The sequence below is a fragment of the Silurus meridionalis genome, chromosome 4 (genome assembly GCF_014805685.1).
Source record: "Silurus meridionalis isolate SWU-2019-XX chromosome 4, ASM1480568v1, whole genome shotgun sequence".
Lineage (NCBI taxonomy): Eukaryota > Metazoa > Chordata > Actinopteri > Siluriformes > Siluridae > Silurus > Silurus meridionalis.
This window is the reverse complement of record NC_060887.1, coordinates 39,497,091-39,515,060: the sequence shown is the minus strand read 5'-3', so window position 1 is coordinate 39,515,060 and position 17,970 is coordinate 39,497,091. Positions and strand designations below refer to the sequence as shown.

Below are 17,970 nucleotides of genomic sequence, written 5' to 3'. Positions count from 1 at the left end.
GTACTGTATATCCTGGAAACCATGCCCACAAACGCATGAACAAAAAGTTTCTCCCTACAAAATTTCAGGCAATAGCATTGGCCATTCCCCCAAAGATGGGTGAGGTTCGGGACCTTTAAAAAAACTTAAACCCAACTAATCAATAGCTTAGTTCGCTCGCTCGCTCGGCTTGATTTTAAAGGCCCAGGGGCCCGAAGGCCCAGAGGGTCAGAGGTTCGGAACAGCTTAGAAATGACTCTCTCTCCCTTTGAGATCTCCGGCAAGCTTTACTTTTAAGAACAACAACTGCTCTGATCTTCAGGAGAACCTGGAAGAACACCTGAATCTCTCCTACCGCCTCTGGACTCTTGTGCAACAAGCCAATGCAAGTAACTGTTTTCCCAACCAGTCTAAATGCTGGTTTAAGCTTGAGCCCCTTAATTTTAAGGTGAATTTGAATTCCTTGATGATTCGCTTTTAGGTTGTGGTTAATTTTGAAGAATAAGCTTGTCATTCCTTTCCTTTCTTTCTTTCTTTCTTTCTTTTCTTCTTTTCCCTTCTCTTCCTCTTTTTTCCTATTTTTAACATTTTGTTCATTTTCATTTTTATCTTCCTTATTTCTTTTTGTATGTCCGTGTAGTTAGTTCTATGTTGTGTTTGTCTCATTTATGAAACGCCGTATTTTTCATAAGTGCTTGTCTCTGAGTGCCGCTCACATTTCGAGATTCCTGCAATATTTAATCTGAACTACATGCTCTACAGTGCAGACAGCCCTGGTGGTTGATATATGAGGTCCACCGAAGTGTTGTCTGAGTGGATCAACACATGATGGCCTCTGAGGTCCGGGAGGAAGTGCTTCAGTGCCAGAAGCATGGCCAGCATCTCTAAGCAATTGATGTACCATAGCAGATGGGGCTTGGTGGGTAGTGTCGGGGGGTTAAGGGAACATGCCACACCCTAGGAAAGATAGTGTGCAAGCGTCTCTTCAGCCGGTTACATGACACCATAGCCATAATCCCTAAGGTCTTCTGGCTGACGGGGCGGGTCGATGCTCACCAGCCCGCCAAGCTATATTCAATTTCTGGACAGCACGTATCACCACTTCCAGGAGCTACTTGCTATCGGGTTTGCAAGAACCTGCCCCCTCTTCCTCCTCAGAGGAAGAGAGGTGGAGCTGCGTGCTCTCTTGACGTGGGAAGAAACCGCCGAAAGGTGTGCTACCAAACCTGAACAAGAGCTGGACCAAGCAGAGGAGGAAGAAAAAAGGGACAAGCCCATCTCCAAACATTCTGCAAAGTCCCCGATCAAACCCCAGAAACCGAAGCACCGCTCTGCCTCAGCGAGACCGGGACTGGAACTGCAAGGAGTGGGGGCACCCTTCTCAAAGAGTTCCTGCCGGGAGCGGAGCAGCTGCATAAACGTTGCGAGCACAGTGCTGGAAACAGGCTCCCTCGAGAGCCGATATAGCATGCTCCGCTCATGTACAAATTTTTTGACAAACAGACAAAACATTTAATTTTACACAGAGCGAAATAGAAAAATTCTATTTGTCATGAACAAATAGAAGCTGCAGCCGGCTTCTCTCCGTGTGCGTTTTATACTTCCTGGTCGTGACGTCACAACGCCGGTGACAGCCTGCCTTAAATTTTAACTGATTAGACTCATTATTCAGAGCATGGACAATGCAGTCGCGTTCCCAAAGCGTTCCGACACAGCTCGAGTTCCTAAAAGGGAACCTTTTAGGATTGAACAAGACAATGCTAACTGCATACTGCATCTATTACAATAGCATGACTTTGTAGTAGAAGAGTCCAGGTGCTGAACTGGCTTGCTAGCAGTCCAGACCTTTCAAAGGACACCCAGAACTGTTGATCCTGTATCAGATGCATATCGGACAACATTCTTCTCCTAACATTTCAGCAATTGGTCTCCTTAGTTTCCAGATGTATATGGACATATACAACCCCTGGCAAAAAGTATGGAATCACCCTTCTCAGAAGATGTTCATTCAAATGTTTAATTGTGTAGAGAAAAAACCAAGCACATATATGCCACAAAACAATTTTCACTCAACAAAACAATATTCTGGCTGTATAAAACACTTACAAAAACAACAAAGAAAGATAACTATAGTCAATTACAAGTGTTTTTACAGATCAAACAGAGGAAAAAAATATGGAATCACACAAATCTGAGGAAAATTATATGGAATCACCATGCACTTTGCATTTCTAAAACAAACACCTGTATCTGATTACAACTGCTAATTAGTCTGCAGTTAAAAGAGTGCTTGCACACATTAGTGATGTGTTGAACCAAGATGATTGACATAACTCATGGCTCCAACACGAGAGATGTCAGTTGAAACAAAGGAGAGGATTATCAAACTTCTCAAAGAAGGTAAATCTTCACGGAATGTTGCAAAAATGTTGGTTGTTCCCAGTCAGCTGTGTCTAAAATCTGGACCAAGTACAAATCAAATGGAAAGGTTGTAAAAGGGAAGCGTACTGGTAGACCAAGAAAGACATCAAAGCGCCAAGACAGAAAACTTAAAGCAATATGCCTTGAAAACAGAAAATGCACAACAAAACAAATGAGGAACAAATGGGCAGAAAGTGGAGTTCATGTCTGTGACCGGACTGTAAGAAATCGCCTAAAAGAAATGGGATTTACATACAGAAAAGCCAAACGAAAACCATCATTAACATCTAAACAGAAAAAAACAAGGTTCCAGTGGGCTAAAGAAAGACAATCTTGGACTGTGGATGACTGGATGAGAGTTATATTCAGTGATGAATCACGAATCTGCATTGGGCAGGGTGATGATGCTGGAACTTTTGTTTGGTGCCGTTCAATGAAATTTATGAATACAACTGCCTGAAGAAAACATGCAAATTTCCACAATCATTAATGATATGGGGTTGTATGTCAGGTAAAGGTATGGGAGAGATGACAGTCATTACATCTTCTATAAATGCACAAGTTTATGTTGAGATTTTGGACACTTTTCTTATTCCATCAATTGAAAGGATGTTTGGTGATGGTAGCATCATTTTTCAGGATGATAATGCATCGTGCCATAGGGCAAAATCTGTGAAAACATTTCTACAGGAAAGACATATAATGTCAATGGCATGGCCTGCAAATAGTCCGGACCTCAATCCAATTGAAAATCTGTGGTGGAAATTAAAGAAAATGGTCCACGACAAGGCTCCAACCTGCAAAGCTGATCTGGCAACTGCAATAAGACAAAGCTGGAGACAGATTGATGAAGTATACTGTTTGTCATTAGCTGAATCCATGCCTCAGAGAATTCAAGCTGTTATAAAAGCCAGAGGTGGTGCAACAAAGTACTAGTAGTGTTTTTATTTGGTGATTCCATATAATTTTCCTCAGATTTGTGTGATTCCATATTTTTTTCCTCTGTTTGATCTGTAAAAACACTTGTAATTGACTATAGTTATCTTTCTTTGTTGTTTTTTTAAGTGTTTTATACAGCCAGAATATTGTTTTGTTGAGTGAAAATTGTTTTGTGGCATATATGTGCTTGGTTTTTTCTCTACACAATTAAACATTTGAATGAACATCTTCTGAGAAGGGTGATTCCATACTTTTTGCCAGGGGTTGTATATGTCATGCTACACAGTGGTAAACATGGCCCTGTCCAAACTTTTTTTAGACCTGTCCTGAACTCACTACCAAAGTACTTCCCCGAAGGTACAATCCCAAAAGGATGATTTTGCCCATAATAAATGCAGCTCCCTTGACTCTCTGGTCTCTCTTGTTGTCAGGTTGAATAATTGCATATGGGACCCAGACAGAGAAAGTCAATTCAGGCCACAACCTTGCCGGCCTAATAGATTTATCTGAGATTACGGCCGGTTAGCCGGTACCCTCAGTCATGAAAATGTTGTTAAAATTATGGGAATGGCTCTTCTATGGTTCAGGTTTTATGTGACTGCTCACCATAATTTTGTTGATATTATTTTCTTTATATGTGCTACCCCTGGGTAAAATTATTTGAAAACATGGTCTAGGCTTCCATTACTATGCTGATGAGACACAGTTTCAGCAAAGCCAGGTAAGAGACATCAGCTTAATAATGTTTATAGTCTTGGTGGAATTGCTACCTGCACCCTGATCACAATGTACAGTCACTTTAACTTTTATATAACACTAGGAATACTTAATAATCCTAAATTTCTCTTTCTCCCTGTAGACCCTGTAATCTCTCTCTCTCTCTCTCTCTCTCTCTCTTTCTCTCAAGTTAAATATTTTCCTGATATACCAGTGGCGAATGCTCCAGTCTCTTTTTTCTCTTCTAAAGATAAAAAAATCTGCCTGATTGAAAACAGCATCCTAACTCTGGGTGGAATTCTTTGTAAGTTGGGACCATGCTATGCAGCTGAGGATTGTTCTAAATAAAAACTTTCTTTCGGCTTCTCCCGTTAGGGGTCGCCACAGCGGATCCTCCGCACGTTTTGATTTGGCACATGTTTTACGCTGGATGCCCTTCCTAACGCAACCCTCCCCAATTTATCCGGGCTTGGGACCGGCACTGAGAGTGGCTGGGGATGGTTCCCTGACCGGGAATCGAACCCGGGTCGCAGCGGTGAGAGCGCTGCATCTTAACCACTAGACCACCAGGGGACCAATGAAAAGTATAAATATTCATGAAGTTACTGAGCAACTCAAACTATCAGGTTGGATTTGGACTGTAATTAATAAAAGTTTATTACGAGTTTGCATGAACATTTCTGAATTTTAGCATCCATCACTGAACAGTACAGCAATGATGGAACTGTAATGATTGGACCTTTGGTGGCACCAGATGATGGGTTTCTTTTGAGTCTGCTTTTTATTAGGGTTTCTTCCTCATACCATCTCACCGAGGTAATCCTTGCCATTGTAACCACTGGTTTGCTTATTCAGGATAAACTTTTGAGGAACAAACTTATAGGCACCAAACTTATACATTCCAACTTAATAACTTCTTTATCAAGTCAAGTCAAGTCAGGTTTATTTGTTTAGCGCTTTTCATTGTCTCAAAGCAGCTTTACAGAAATCAACAGTGAAGGTGAACGGTGTGTATTCATGCCTGATGAGCAGCCGTGGCAACTGTGGCAAGGAAAAACTCCCTTAGATGTAACAAGGAAGAAACCTTGAGAGGAACCAGACTCAAAAGGGGAACCCATCCTCATTTGGGTGACATCAAGAGTTTGATCATAAATCTTTCAACAATACATAACACTGGAGAGAGAGAACTAACATGAGCACTGGAGTATGTGATTATAAGTAATGATCTTTCTACAGTCTTATACAGTTTTAATGGTTATAAAACTAGGAGCTACTAAGTGCAACATTTGTGATCATAATAGATCCAACACCAGCTTCTCCATGCCAGAGCCTTTAAACACTCCAGGAGGTCCAATGTCAAAACACCACACATGTAGTGGGATCCATTTGGCACTGGAACGTCTCTAGATGGTTCGGGATGTCTGTGAGTTCGGCATCTACTTCTTTAAAGGTCCATAGTCTTCATGAGGTGGGACGTGACTGGAGCTGGCCAAACTTCAGGATGCCTCGGATGGGGAGAGAAAGAGAAGCAGTGGAGAGGAATTAGCGTAGCTGCTGTTCATGATATTAACAGCACAAGTTGATAATGTGATGTGATCAGATGTTCTGGAGCACAAGGTTATGATGTGAGACGTATATAATGTGTAGGCTTTGCTAAAAAGATATGTTTTATCTCTGTCAAGGTGCTTTGGGACAATGTCCGATGTTCAGTACTAAACAAATACAACAGAATTCAATAGATCACTTTACCAGCACACACATACAGTATAAACATGTTAAAACACGGTCTGTATTTTGATAGGATGAGTGAAACAGATTGGGGAGAGGGAGACTGCTATAGAATAAATCAAGTGAAGTCTGTAATAAGTTCCTGCACCAGTGAAGTGTTAAAGTGAACCTCAGTGAGAACTACTTTCATTCCTTTTTTCTCAACACATTTGGACGGTAATTAAGTCTTTATTTCTTTTCAATATTTTGACAGCAACTGAGGAGTTACAGTTTTAACAAATGATGTGTAGCAGTCAGTTAAGGAATTTATTGCTTCATCAAAGTCAAGCATGTCGGCATGTCACAGCCTGTTCATTTTCACCCTTCCTTTCTCTTCTTTTTTCACACAACTGTTCTACTGAAATCTGTTGTAGGAAACAATTTTGTTACAAGCAGTAGATTTTGGTGATAATGCAGCTTTAACTTATTTCACCTGTGAGCTTCCTTTAAAATTGTAAATTTAATCACAGCTGGTAATATTTATAAATTGGTCTCTACTGGGTTTGCCCACGTAGATTGGAAAATATTCCCAGATTCTTCCTTGAAGAAGTTCATACATATTCCATGCTGAGTATCAGTGGACTGCTCTCTTCAAGTCAATCCTGAGATTTTTATAAATATTTAAGTCAGGGCTCTTACTTGGTAACTCACAAACAAGTTGTCAGCAAAAGCTTCTTTCTTGCCACCCTGCCATACAGGTCAGCTTTGTGTAAAGCTTCGGAGATTGTCCTTCAAAGATCAAGTCAAATGAATTTTTTTTTTTTGCAACAATGGCCATAGATAAGATTGCCCTCTTGGTAACATCTCTGATTAATGTCAAGTCAAGTCAAGAAAGTCGTTCCTACTGCGTTTTCACAATGGACATTGTCTCAAAGAAGCTTTGAAGAATTTAAGAATTAGGGTGAATGATGTGTGTTTATCTCTTGTGAGCAGCCTTGGGTGACCATGACAAGGAAAAACCAGGAGCTACTGAGCAACTCATAAAATAGCTCAACATTTAAGATCATCATAGATCCAATACCAGCTTCTCCATGCCAGCACCTTTAAATGTTCAAAGAGGTCCAATGTCCAAAATCTACATCTGGTACGTCTCTAGATGGTTTGGGATGTTTACGGGCATCTACTTCTTTGAAAGTATTTTGTGGATTTAAAGGAAGCTCACAGGTGAAATAATATTAAAGCTAAATTATCACCAAAATCTACTGCATGTAACAAATTATTTTATCTACAACATTTCAGTAGAACAGTTGTGTGAAAAAAAGAAGGAAACAGAAGGGTGAAGGCATGCGTATGACTATTATATCATGGTGCAGGTGTTTTTTTCTCTAACCTTATTTAGTCAAATGAGTGTCTAAATGGTGTCTAATGTGCTAGTGAGGATAGTGTCTGTGCTGTATGGCAAATTCTTTGCAGTACCATGCACTACCAACAGAAGAATCAGTGGGAGAGTTAAATCAGAAGGTTAGTGTCATGTATTAGGATTGCTGTGGTTGTTACCAGTGTCCGTCGTTAGAGGGTGCTGGAGGAGGGAAGAATAAAAGTGTTCGGAGAAAGTAATGGAAGTAAAAGAGGTGTTTGGAAAAGCACAGGTGTTTGTCATTATTTTAATGTAGGCAGTGATGTTACATTGGCGACGAGGATAATTTATAGACCAAGTGTGTTTGACGTCGCAGACGAGAATAATGATGGAGAAAACAGGGATCCAGAACTTTGAATGTTTTTCGGATCCAGCCACGCTAGGGCCGAGATGGACACGATGGCTGAAATCTTTCGAATTGTATGCAGATGGGGAAGGACTCATCATTACAGACGACGCGACGGACGCGACTAAACAGAGGAGGAGAGCTTTACTGCTACACTTTGCAGGACCTGACGTACAAGATATTTTTTTCAACTCTGGAAAACACGGGAGAGGTTTCAGACTATAACTCTGCGGTGACAGCTTTAAACTCCTATTTCGTGCCCCAGGTCAATGCAGCATTCGCCCGACAAGCGTTTCACAAGTTGACCCAGAAGACAGGTGAGACTATACAGCAATTTGCTACTCGGTTACGGCAAGCTGCAAAAGACTGTGGTTTTCAAGAAGACACCGATAACCAGATAAGAGATGCTATTCTTAGCAAATGTACATCTGAGTACGTTCGTCGGAAATATTTAGAGGAAGGTCAACGTTTAACACTTGCTCGCTCAGTGGAACTAGCATCACAGTGTGAAAGAATTGAAGAGCAGATGTCAGTCCTGTCGTTGAAACCTGATACAGGGGCAGTTAATCGAGTTGCGTCAAAGGGAGACAAAAATGAGAGAGGATATAAAGGATATGCCAAAAACAGGCCTGCAGAGAATAAAGACGAAAAAGTGGAAAAAAAATGCTACAGATGTGGACACAGGGTCATTTAGGCAGAGACCGAAGTTGCCCTGCACGAGGTCAAGTATGTCATAAGTGTAAAGGAAAAGATAATTTTTCCCAGGTGTGTCGCACAAAAACTCCCAAAAAGAATCGCATAAACAATTTGGAGGAGACTGATTATGCCTTTGTTGTCCAGGAGAATGCAATGGCGGAGAGGCTGAATTTCCTTGTTGGTGGCGTGACATTAAGTCTGCTAATTGACTCAGGTGCCACAAATAATGTGATTGATGAAGACACGTGGGAGGACCTCAAATTGAACAAAATCAAATGTAAATCATATATTCCTGAAGTGGAGAGAAAGCTCTACTCTTACTCGTCGAAACAACCATTATCAGTCAAGGGAGCATTTCATTGTGAAGTGAACATATCCAATAGAACAGAACAGGCTGAATTCATTGTGATAAGAGGGAAAGGAGAACCCCTCTTAGGACGAGAAATGGCTATTAAGCTGGGAGTGTTAAAAATTGGTGCTGACATTTCTGCTGTGATTGAAATAAAGCAAGCATTTCACCAAAAGTATCCAAAAGTGTTCGGTGGGGTTGGCAAGTTAAACACCCATCAAATTACCCTACACATAGATTCATACCGGATCGGTCGAGGCCCGGGTTAACAACGACCGCCACAGGTATCGTTAGCCGACAGGGTACCGGTGGAAATTGGGCTACTGTTGGCCGAAGGAGGAGAAGGAGAGGAGGAAGACGTCTACAGAGACGGCAGGGAAAGGAGCAGTGTAGGAGAGTGGAGGTTCGGGTTGGTACTTTAAATGTTGGTACTATGACGGGTAAAGGGAGAGAGGTAGCTGATATGATGGAGAGGAGAAAGGTAGATATGTTGTGTGTTCAGGAGACCAAGTGGAAAGGGAGTAAGGCCAGGAACATTGGAGGTGGGTTTAAACTGTTTTATCATGGTGTGGATGGAAAGAGAAATGGTGTAGGGGTGATTCTGAAGGAAGAGTACAGTAAGGTGAAGAGGTGAAGAGAGAGGTGAAGAGAGTTTCTGATAGGGTGATGATCGTGAAGGTGGAAGTTGAAGGATGATGATAAATGTCATCAGTGCCTATGCTCCACAAGTTGGCTGTGAGATGGAGGAGAAGGAAAGATTCTGGAGTGAATTAGATGAAGTGGTAGATGGTGTACCTAGGAAAGAACGGTTAGTGATTGGGGCGGACTTTAATGGGCATGTGGGTGAAGGGAACAGAGGTGATGAGGAGGTGATGGGTAGGTATGGTTTTAAGGAGAGGAATGTGGAAGGGCAGATGGTGGTAGATTTTGCTAAAAGGATGGAAATGGCAGTGGTGAACACTTATTTTAAAAGAAGGAGGATCATAGGGTGACGATAAGAGTGGAGGAAGGTGCACACAGGTGGACTATGTGCTATGCAGGAGATGCAACCTGAAGGAGATTGGCGACTGTAAGGTGTTGGCAGGGGACAGTGTAGCTAGACAGCATAGGATGGTGGTCTGTAGGATGGTTTTGGAGGCGAGGATGAAGAGGAGGAGAGTGAGGACTGAAAGAAGAATAAGATGGTGGAAACTGAAGGAGGAAGAGTGTAGTGTGAGGTTCAGGGAAGAGGTCAGAGAGAGGCTCAGTGGTGTTAAGGAGGTGTTGGATGATTGGGCAACTACTGCAGGAGTGATGAGGAGGCAGCTAGAAAAGTACTTGGTGTGACATCTGGAAATAGAAAGGAAGACAAGGAGACGTGGTGGTGGAATGAGGAAGTGCAGGAGAGCATAAGGAGAAAGAGGTTGGCAAAACAGAAGTGGGATAGACAGAGTGATGAGAAAAGTAGGCAGGAGTACAAGGAGATGCGGCAGCAGGTTAAGAGGATGTGGCGAAAGCCAAGGAAAAGGCATATGAGGAGCTGTATGAGAGGTTGGACACTAAGGAAGGAGAAAAGGATTTGTACCGATTGGCCAGGCAGAGGGACCGAGCTGGAAAGGATGTACTGCAAGTTAGAGCAGTAAAGGATGGAGAGGAAATGTGTTGACTAGTGAGGAGAGTGTGTTGAGAAGGTGGAGGAGTATTTTGAGCAGCTGATGAATGAGGAAAATCAGAGAGAGAGAAGGTTGGATGATGTGGAGATGGTGAAGCAGGATGTAGATAAGATTAGTAAGGAGGAAGTGAGAGCAGCGATTAAGAGGATGAAGAGTGGAAAGTCGGTTGGACCAGATGACATACCGGTGGAAGCGTGGAGATGTTTAGGAGAGATGGCAGTGGGGTTTTGACCAGATTGTTTAACAGGATTTTGGAAGGTGAGAAGATGCCTGAGGAATGGAGAAAGAGTGTGCTGGTACCGATCTTTAAGCATAAAGGAGATGTGCAGACCTGCAGTAACTACAGGGGTATTAAGTTGATCAGTCACACCATGAAGTTATGGGAAAGAGTAGTGGAAGCCAGGCTGAGAGAAGAGGTGACCATCTGTGAGCAACAGTATGGTTTCATGCCGAGGAAGAGCACCACAGATGCCATATTTGCTTTGAGAATGTTGATGGAGAAGTATAGAGAAGGACAGAAGGAATTGCATTGTGTATTTGTGGATTTAGAGAAGGCGTCGACAGGGTGCCAAGAGAGGAGTTGTGGTACTGTATGAGGAAGTCAGGTGTGTCGGAGAAGTATGTAAGGGTGGTGCAGGACATGTATGAGGACAGTGTGACGGCAGTGAAGTGTGCAGTAGGTACGACAGACTGGTTTAGAGTGAAGGTTGGACTGCATCAAGGATCGGCCCTGAGCCCTTTCCTGTTTGCAGTGGTGATGGACAGGTTGACGGACGAGGTCAGACAGGAGTCTCCTGGACTATGATGTTTGCGGATGATATTGTGATTTGTTGTGAGAGTAGGGAGCAGGTTGAGAAGAGCCTGGAGAGGTGGAGATATGCACTGGAGAGAAGGGAATGAAACTCAGTAGGAGTAAGACAGAGTACATGTGTGTGAATGAGAGGGAGGGCAGTGGAGTGGTGCGGTTGCAGGAGAAGAGCTTCAGAAGGTGGAGGAATTCAGGTACCTGGGTTCAACAGTGCAAAGTAATGGAGAGTGTGTTAGAGAAGTGAAGAAAAGAGTGCAGGCAGGGTGGAGTGGGTGGAGAAGAGTGACAGGAGTGATTTGTGATAGTAGGGTATCTGCAAAATTGAAAGGGAAAGTTTATAGGACTGTGGTGAGACCTGCGATGTTGTATGGTTTAGAGACAGTGGCATTGAGTAAAAGACAGGAGGTGGAGCTGGAGGTAGCAGAGCTAAAGATGTTGAGGTTTTCGTTGGGAGTGACGAGGATGGATAAGATTAGAAATGAGTTTATTAGAGGGACAGCGCATGTAGGATGTTTTGGTGACAAGGTGAGGAGGCGAGATTGAGATGGTTTGGACATGTGCAGAGGAGGGACATAAATTATATTGGTAGAAGAATGCTGAGGATGGAGCCACCAGGTAGGAGGAAAAGAGGAAGGCCAAAAAGGAGGTTCATGGATGTGGTGAGGGAAGACATGCAGGTAGTTGGTGTAAAAGAGGCAGATGTAGAGGACAGGGTGGTATGGAGACGGATGATCCGCTGTGGCGACCCCTAATGGGAGCAGCCGAAAGAAGAAGAAGAAGAAGATAGATCCAAGTGTAAAACCAGTGGAGCAACCACTCAGGCGCATTCCGTTTAATCTCAGGGGAGCGGTAGAGCGGAAAATAAAGGAGCTAGTGGACATGGACATCATAGAACCCGCCAAAGGTCCCACACCATGGGTGAATCCTGTAGTCATTGTGCCTAAAGCCAACTCGGAGATAAGATTGTGTCTGGATATGAGGCAAGCCAACCGTGCCATAGTAAGGGAGCGTTACCCTATCCCTACCGTGGATGAGATTCTCCAAGGTGTCAATGGATCAACCATATTCAGTAAGTTAAACTTAAAATGGGGCTACCATCAGCTGGAGCTTAGCCCTGAATCAAGAGAGATCACTACATTTGCGGTGCACAATGGCGTGTATCGTTATAAAAGACTGATTTTCAGTGTCTCTTCTGCCAGCGAACAATCCCAGCACGAGATTGCCAATGCCCTTGCAGGAATCGATGGGGTAGAAAATATATCAGATGATGTCATTGTTCATGCTGGTGATCAAGAAACTCATGACCAACGTTTACATATGGTTATGGAAAGGCTGAGCGAACGTGGATTGACTTTAAACCCTGAAAAGTGCCAGTTCAACATGAGCAAACTAATATTCATGGGAATCCTCTTGTCTGAGAAGGGAATCGGTCCAACGGAAGAGAGAGTGCGAGCTGTAAGAGAAGCAAGAGAACCAAAGACAGCATCGGAGGTCAGAAGCTTTTTAGGCCTAGTAGGCTACAGCAGCAGATTTATTGAGCAGTTCGCAACGCTGTCAGAACCGCTGCGGCGTTTGACGAAAAAGGAGATTCAATTTGAGTTTGGACCAGAACAAAGACAAGCGTTTAGAGCGCTGAAAGAAGAGTTGGCCAAAGCAGTCACATTAGCATATTTTGATAAAGATGCACCAACCAGGGTGATAGTGGATGCAAGCCCAGTGGGACTGGGAGCTGTCTTAGTTCAGATCCAAAAAGGAGAGACAGTGCCAATATGCTATGTGAGTCGCTGCCTAACAGACTGTGAACGTAGATATTCCCAGACAGAAAAAGAGGCCCTGTCGCTTGTATGGGCATGTGAGAGGTTACATGCGTACATTTATGGCCGAGAATTTGAGCTGGTAACTGACCACAAACCATTAGAAGCCATATACAGTCCCCGCTCAAAGCCCTGTGCTCGCATAGAACGGTGGGTTCTTCGATTACAGCCCTACAATTTCAGAATTGCGTACTTGCCTGGCAAGCAGAACATTGCAGACCCCCTGTCGAGATTGTTGGGGGAAACGTCAAAGACTGAGAGACATGTACATAAGTCAGAAGAATATGTCAGATTTATTGCAGTGAGTGCGACGTCTAATGCTTTGACCACCAGAGAGGTGGAGGAGGCTTCTGAGAGCGATTCAGAATTGAAAGAAGTACGTCTTGCAATTAACAATGGACATTTTGAGAACTGCAAAGCGTATGCTCCAATAGCCAACGAGCTGTGCTGTATTGGTCATTTGATCCTCCGTGGAACACGCATAGTGTTACCAAAAATGTTACAACCCAGAGCATTGGCACTGGCACACGAAGGACATTTAGGAATTGTGGGCACTAAACAACATCTCCGGTCCAAAGTATGGAGGCCAGGTATGGATAAAGCAGCAGAAAAGTACTGTAAGTCATGTCATGGGTGCCAGGTGGTGTCCAGACCCGATGCACCTGAGCCACTAAGACCCACAACACTACCAGATGGACCCTGGCAAGACGTGGCCATAGACTTGTTAGGCCCATTCCCGACTGGTCACTCAATACTTGTTGTGGTTGACTATTATAGTCGCTACTATGAATATGAGATACTGACGTCGACAATATCTGACAAAATCATAGACAGTCTGGAATCTATATTCAGTAGACATGGCCTGCCCATCACATGTAGGTCGGACCAAGGACCTCAGTTCAAGTCTGAACAGTTTACTGTGTTCTGTGAGAGCAATGGCATTAAACATCAGAGAACCACTCCCAAATGGGCTCAGGCTAATGGTGAAGTGGAACGCCAAAACTCATCAATAATGAAGAGAATTCAAATTGCACAGGCAGAGGGCCTTGACTGGAAAAAAGAGTTAAGGAAATATGTCTCCGCATATCGGAGCATCGAACATCCCACGACCGGAAAGAGCCCTGCTGAACTGCTTTTTAATAGGAAGATTCGAGGAAAGTTGCCCAATCTTGTGGAAGCATGCAAAGACCAGCAAGTATGCGACAGAGATGCAGAGCAGAAAGCGAAAGCAAAGAGATATGCAGATGAGCGTCGGGGTGCACAATACTCAAAGGTGAATGTGGGTGATACAGTGCTGGTGCGACAAGAGAAGGTGGATAAATTTACAACTCCATTCAACCCAATCCCACATCGGGTCACGTGCAAAACAGGAAATCAAGTGATTGTGGAGTCGCCCACTGGAGCGAGGTACACACGAAATACTACTCATGTCAAAAGGTTCAACACCAACGAAACAACGGACATGGCTTCTGAACATGAGCAATCAGATCTGGAGACAAGGAGCTGTGGTCCTGACTCTCAGGATCTGAATTCAAAGTGGATTGTTCAAACATATATACACAGGATAGACCTCAACGTACTAGACGATTACCTGTGAAACTGTCTGATTATATCGTGAACTAACAGGTTCAAATGATTAAAATGTGGCTTGGTAAACTGTTGGTGGTAAAAAAAAAAAAAAAAAAAAAAAAAAAGGTAGAAAAATACAGAGGTTTAACAACTGTAAAGGTTTAGGTCTGTATGTTCACATGTGAAAGAACAGATTTAACTGTTTGTTAATGTTCTCAGTGAATTACAAAAAAAAATAAATGTTAGAAGAATTGATGTGGTGTATATGTATAAAAACAAGCGGGAAGAAAAATAAAAAAGGGGGAATGAGGACAGTGTTAATACCAATTGAGAGAAGTTCAGACTTTGTTCACCGGGTTATTTCGTGGTTTAAAAAAATAATAAATAAAAAATAGGTAAATGTATAAATAAAAATTTGTTCAGGTGGGTGATGTGATTTTGTTTCTAAGAAAAGGGGAGATGTCATGTATTAGGATTGCTGTGGTTGTTACCAGTGTCCGTCGTTAGAGGGTGCTGGAGGAGGGAAGAATAAAAGTGTTCGGAGAAAGTAATGGAAGTAAAAGAGGTGTTTGGAAAAGCACAGGTGTTTGTCATTATTTTAATGTAGGCAGTGATGTTACAGTTAGGGGTCCAAGCCTTGGTATCGACCAAGTTGCCACTCTTTTGGCCCTTGAGTGTGTCAGCCAGCCGCTTGAACATTTCCGCGGTCACGACGTCCGGTTCCGGTTCAGCGTCATCTTTCAGCCGGCAACACCGGCATGCCCGCCGTCTTGTTTCTGTATAAATAGCCACCGGCTGCCTGCGCTCGCTGACAGATTGTCTCGTTCGGCTCCGCGCTTTTTTGTGACCTTTCTGCCTTTATTTTTTCCCCTGGATTGTTTACTTTCGTTTTCGGATATCCCGTTTTTTTTTCGGATTTTTGCCTGCCCTCGGTTTCCGGAGTTTTGGATTAACCTTTGCTCTGTTCTCCGGCTCTCTCCCTTTGTCTGTTTTCGGACTCGCTTCTGTTTTTAGACACGCCCCCTGCTTCGCTCTCCTGGTACCACGGACCTTCACATTAACCCAGTGAGTGCCGCAACTGTGTGTTCATAAGTATTCGGACGTTTCTGCTTTTCTCCGTTTAAACCCTGCTTGTGCTCCCACTACGTGGTCAAAAGTATTCGGACATTATTGGTTTTCTTTTTTTCTCTATATTAACCCAGTGTGTGCTTCTGTTGTTTGCTCTTAAGTTTTTGGATGTTGCTTCCCTGCCTGTTCTATCCTCCTCATCTTTTTCTTCCTCTTTAACCCTGTGCGTGCTGCGACTGTGTTTTTGTGCTATTGTGTTGGACATTAAATATTTTCTGCCTGTGCAACCCTCCTCTCTCGACTCATGTCTTCTGGAGCATCCTGCATTTGAGTCCTATCATCCACTCGCCTAGCCCCGCACCCGAGTCCCTGACAGAGTGCCGTAATGTACATGTGACAAATAAAGGCTATTGCTAAATAGTGCTATCTATCTATCGATCTATCTATCTATCAGCTGTTACTCTGTAAATTATAAAGTTGCACTACTGTCAGAGCTGCTGTTCTAGAGAATTAATGACCACCTTCTGACCAGTGTTTGTAGAATAAAACACACACACACACACACACACACACACACACACACACACACACACAAGCTGAAGCATGTGCTGCATTTTAATATGATGAGTAAGGTCTGTTCCTGTACCAGTGAATTATTTTCATTACTTTTGCAATGCATTTGAATAATTGTAATGATTTTTTTTCCTTTTGATAATTTGGCAGGAACTTGGGAGTTACAGTTTTAACAAATAATGTGGGAGTCAGTTAGGGACCTTATTGCCTTATTGAAGTCAAGTCAAGAGTCAAGTCAAGAAGCTTTTATTGTCATTTGAACCATATATAGCTGATGCAGTATACAGTGAAATGAAACAACGTTTCTCCTGAACCCAGGTGCTACATAAAACAACATAAAACAACAGTCACAGAACAGAAGAACACAGGGCCAGGAACTAAGATCCTCGCCACATAAAGTGCATGTGTGCAACTGGTGCAAACAGTGCAAGAGACAACACAAGACAGTGCAAGACAACACAGGACAGTGCAGGACAATACACAGTACACAAAATATAAAAATAAAAGCAGCAGTAGCTCTGCCAGTAAAACCTGTCGTGACAGGATAAGGTGCACAGTAGCAGAAATGTAAACAAATATAAACAGAATTTTGCAATTCTATAATAGTGTAAAAAAATATGGTAGCAGCAATCAAGATAAAGTGAACAGTGACCAAGGGATTAACAGAATATTGTGCAAATAGAGCAAGCCCCGGAGATCAGCAACAAACGGCATGTAAACATTTTGCGATAATGAGAGGTGTGAATGGTGCTGAAACCTGGGTGTGTGAAGTGTATGTGTGTTGAGTCCGGTTGTACAGATCAGTCACTCAGTTGTGTGTAAGTGTGTATGTGTGTGTGTGTGTGTGTGTGTGTGTGTGTGTGTGAGAGAGAGAGAGAGTTCAGTCCAGATGTTTGTTAAGGAGCCTGATAGCTTGCGGGAAAAAACTGTTGCACAGTCTTGATGTGACGGCCCGAATGCTTCGGAACCGTTTCCCTGATGGTAGGAGGGTGAAGTATGTGTGTGACGGGTGTGTGTGGTCGTCCACAATGCTGTTTGCTTTGCGGATGCAGCGTGTGGTGTAAATGTCCATGATAGAGGGGAGAGAGACTCCGATGATCTTCTCAGCTGTTCTCACTATCCTCTGTAGGGTCTTGCGATCCGAGACGGTGCAATTTCCAAACCAGGCAGTGATGCAGCTGCTCACGATGCTCTCGATGGTCCCTCTATAGAACATGGTCAGGATGGTCTTCTCAGGAAGTAGAGACGCTGCTGGCCTTTCTTGGTGATGGAGCTGGTGTTAAGTGACCAGGTGAGGTTATCCGCCAGATGAACACCAAGGAATTTGGTGCTCTTGACGATCTCCACTGAAGATCCATCGATGATCAGTGGAGAATGGTCACTCTGTGCTTTTCTGAAGTCAACAACCATCTCTTTGGTTTTGTCCACGTTCAGAGACAGGTTGTTGGCTCCACACCAGGCTGTTAGCCGTTGCACCTCCTCTCTGTATGCTGACTCCTCATTCTTGCTGATTAGACCCACCACGGTCGTGTCATCAGCAAACTTGATGATATGATTCGAGCTGTGCCTTGGAGCACAGTCGTGAGTCAGCAGAGTGAACAGCAGTGGACTGAGCACACAGCCCTGAGGGGCCCCAGTGCTCAGTGTGGTGGTGCTGGAGATGCTGTTCCCGATCCGGACTGACTGAGGTCTCTCGGTCAGGAAGTCCAGGATCCAGTTGCAGAGAAAGGTTTTCAGGCCCAGTAGGCTCAGCTTCTCGATCAGGTGCTGAGGAATGATTGTGTTGAATGCTGAACTGAAGTCTATGAACAGCATCCTTACATAAGAGTCCTTGTTATCCAGATGGGTGAGGGCCAGATGGAGGGTTGTGGAGATGGCATCGTCCGTGGAGCGGTTTGGACGATACGCAAACTGC

General features: G+C 43.5%; 1 protein-coding gene across 3 annotated transcripts in view; it reads left to right on the top strand.

Annotated features, from left to right (window-relative positions):
- Nucleotides 1–5,738: 5,738 nt before the first annotated feature.
- Nucleotides 5,739–17,970, top strand: part of LOC124383991 (muscle M-line assembly protein unc-89-like) — a 33,947-nt gene continuing 21,715 nt past the window's right edge. For 2 of the 3 annotated variants that reach the window (XM_046846430.1, XM_046846428.1), the window contains exon 1: nt 14,550–15,479. The gene's annotated coding sequence lies outside the window, so the exon portion shown is untranslated. Of the gene's footprint in view, nt 6,001–14,549; nt 15,480–17,970 lie in introns of those variants that run through there. The other variant, XM_046846429.1, reaches the window with a different exon arrangement.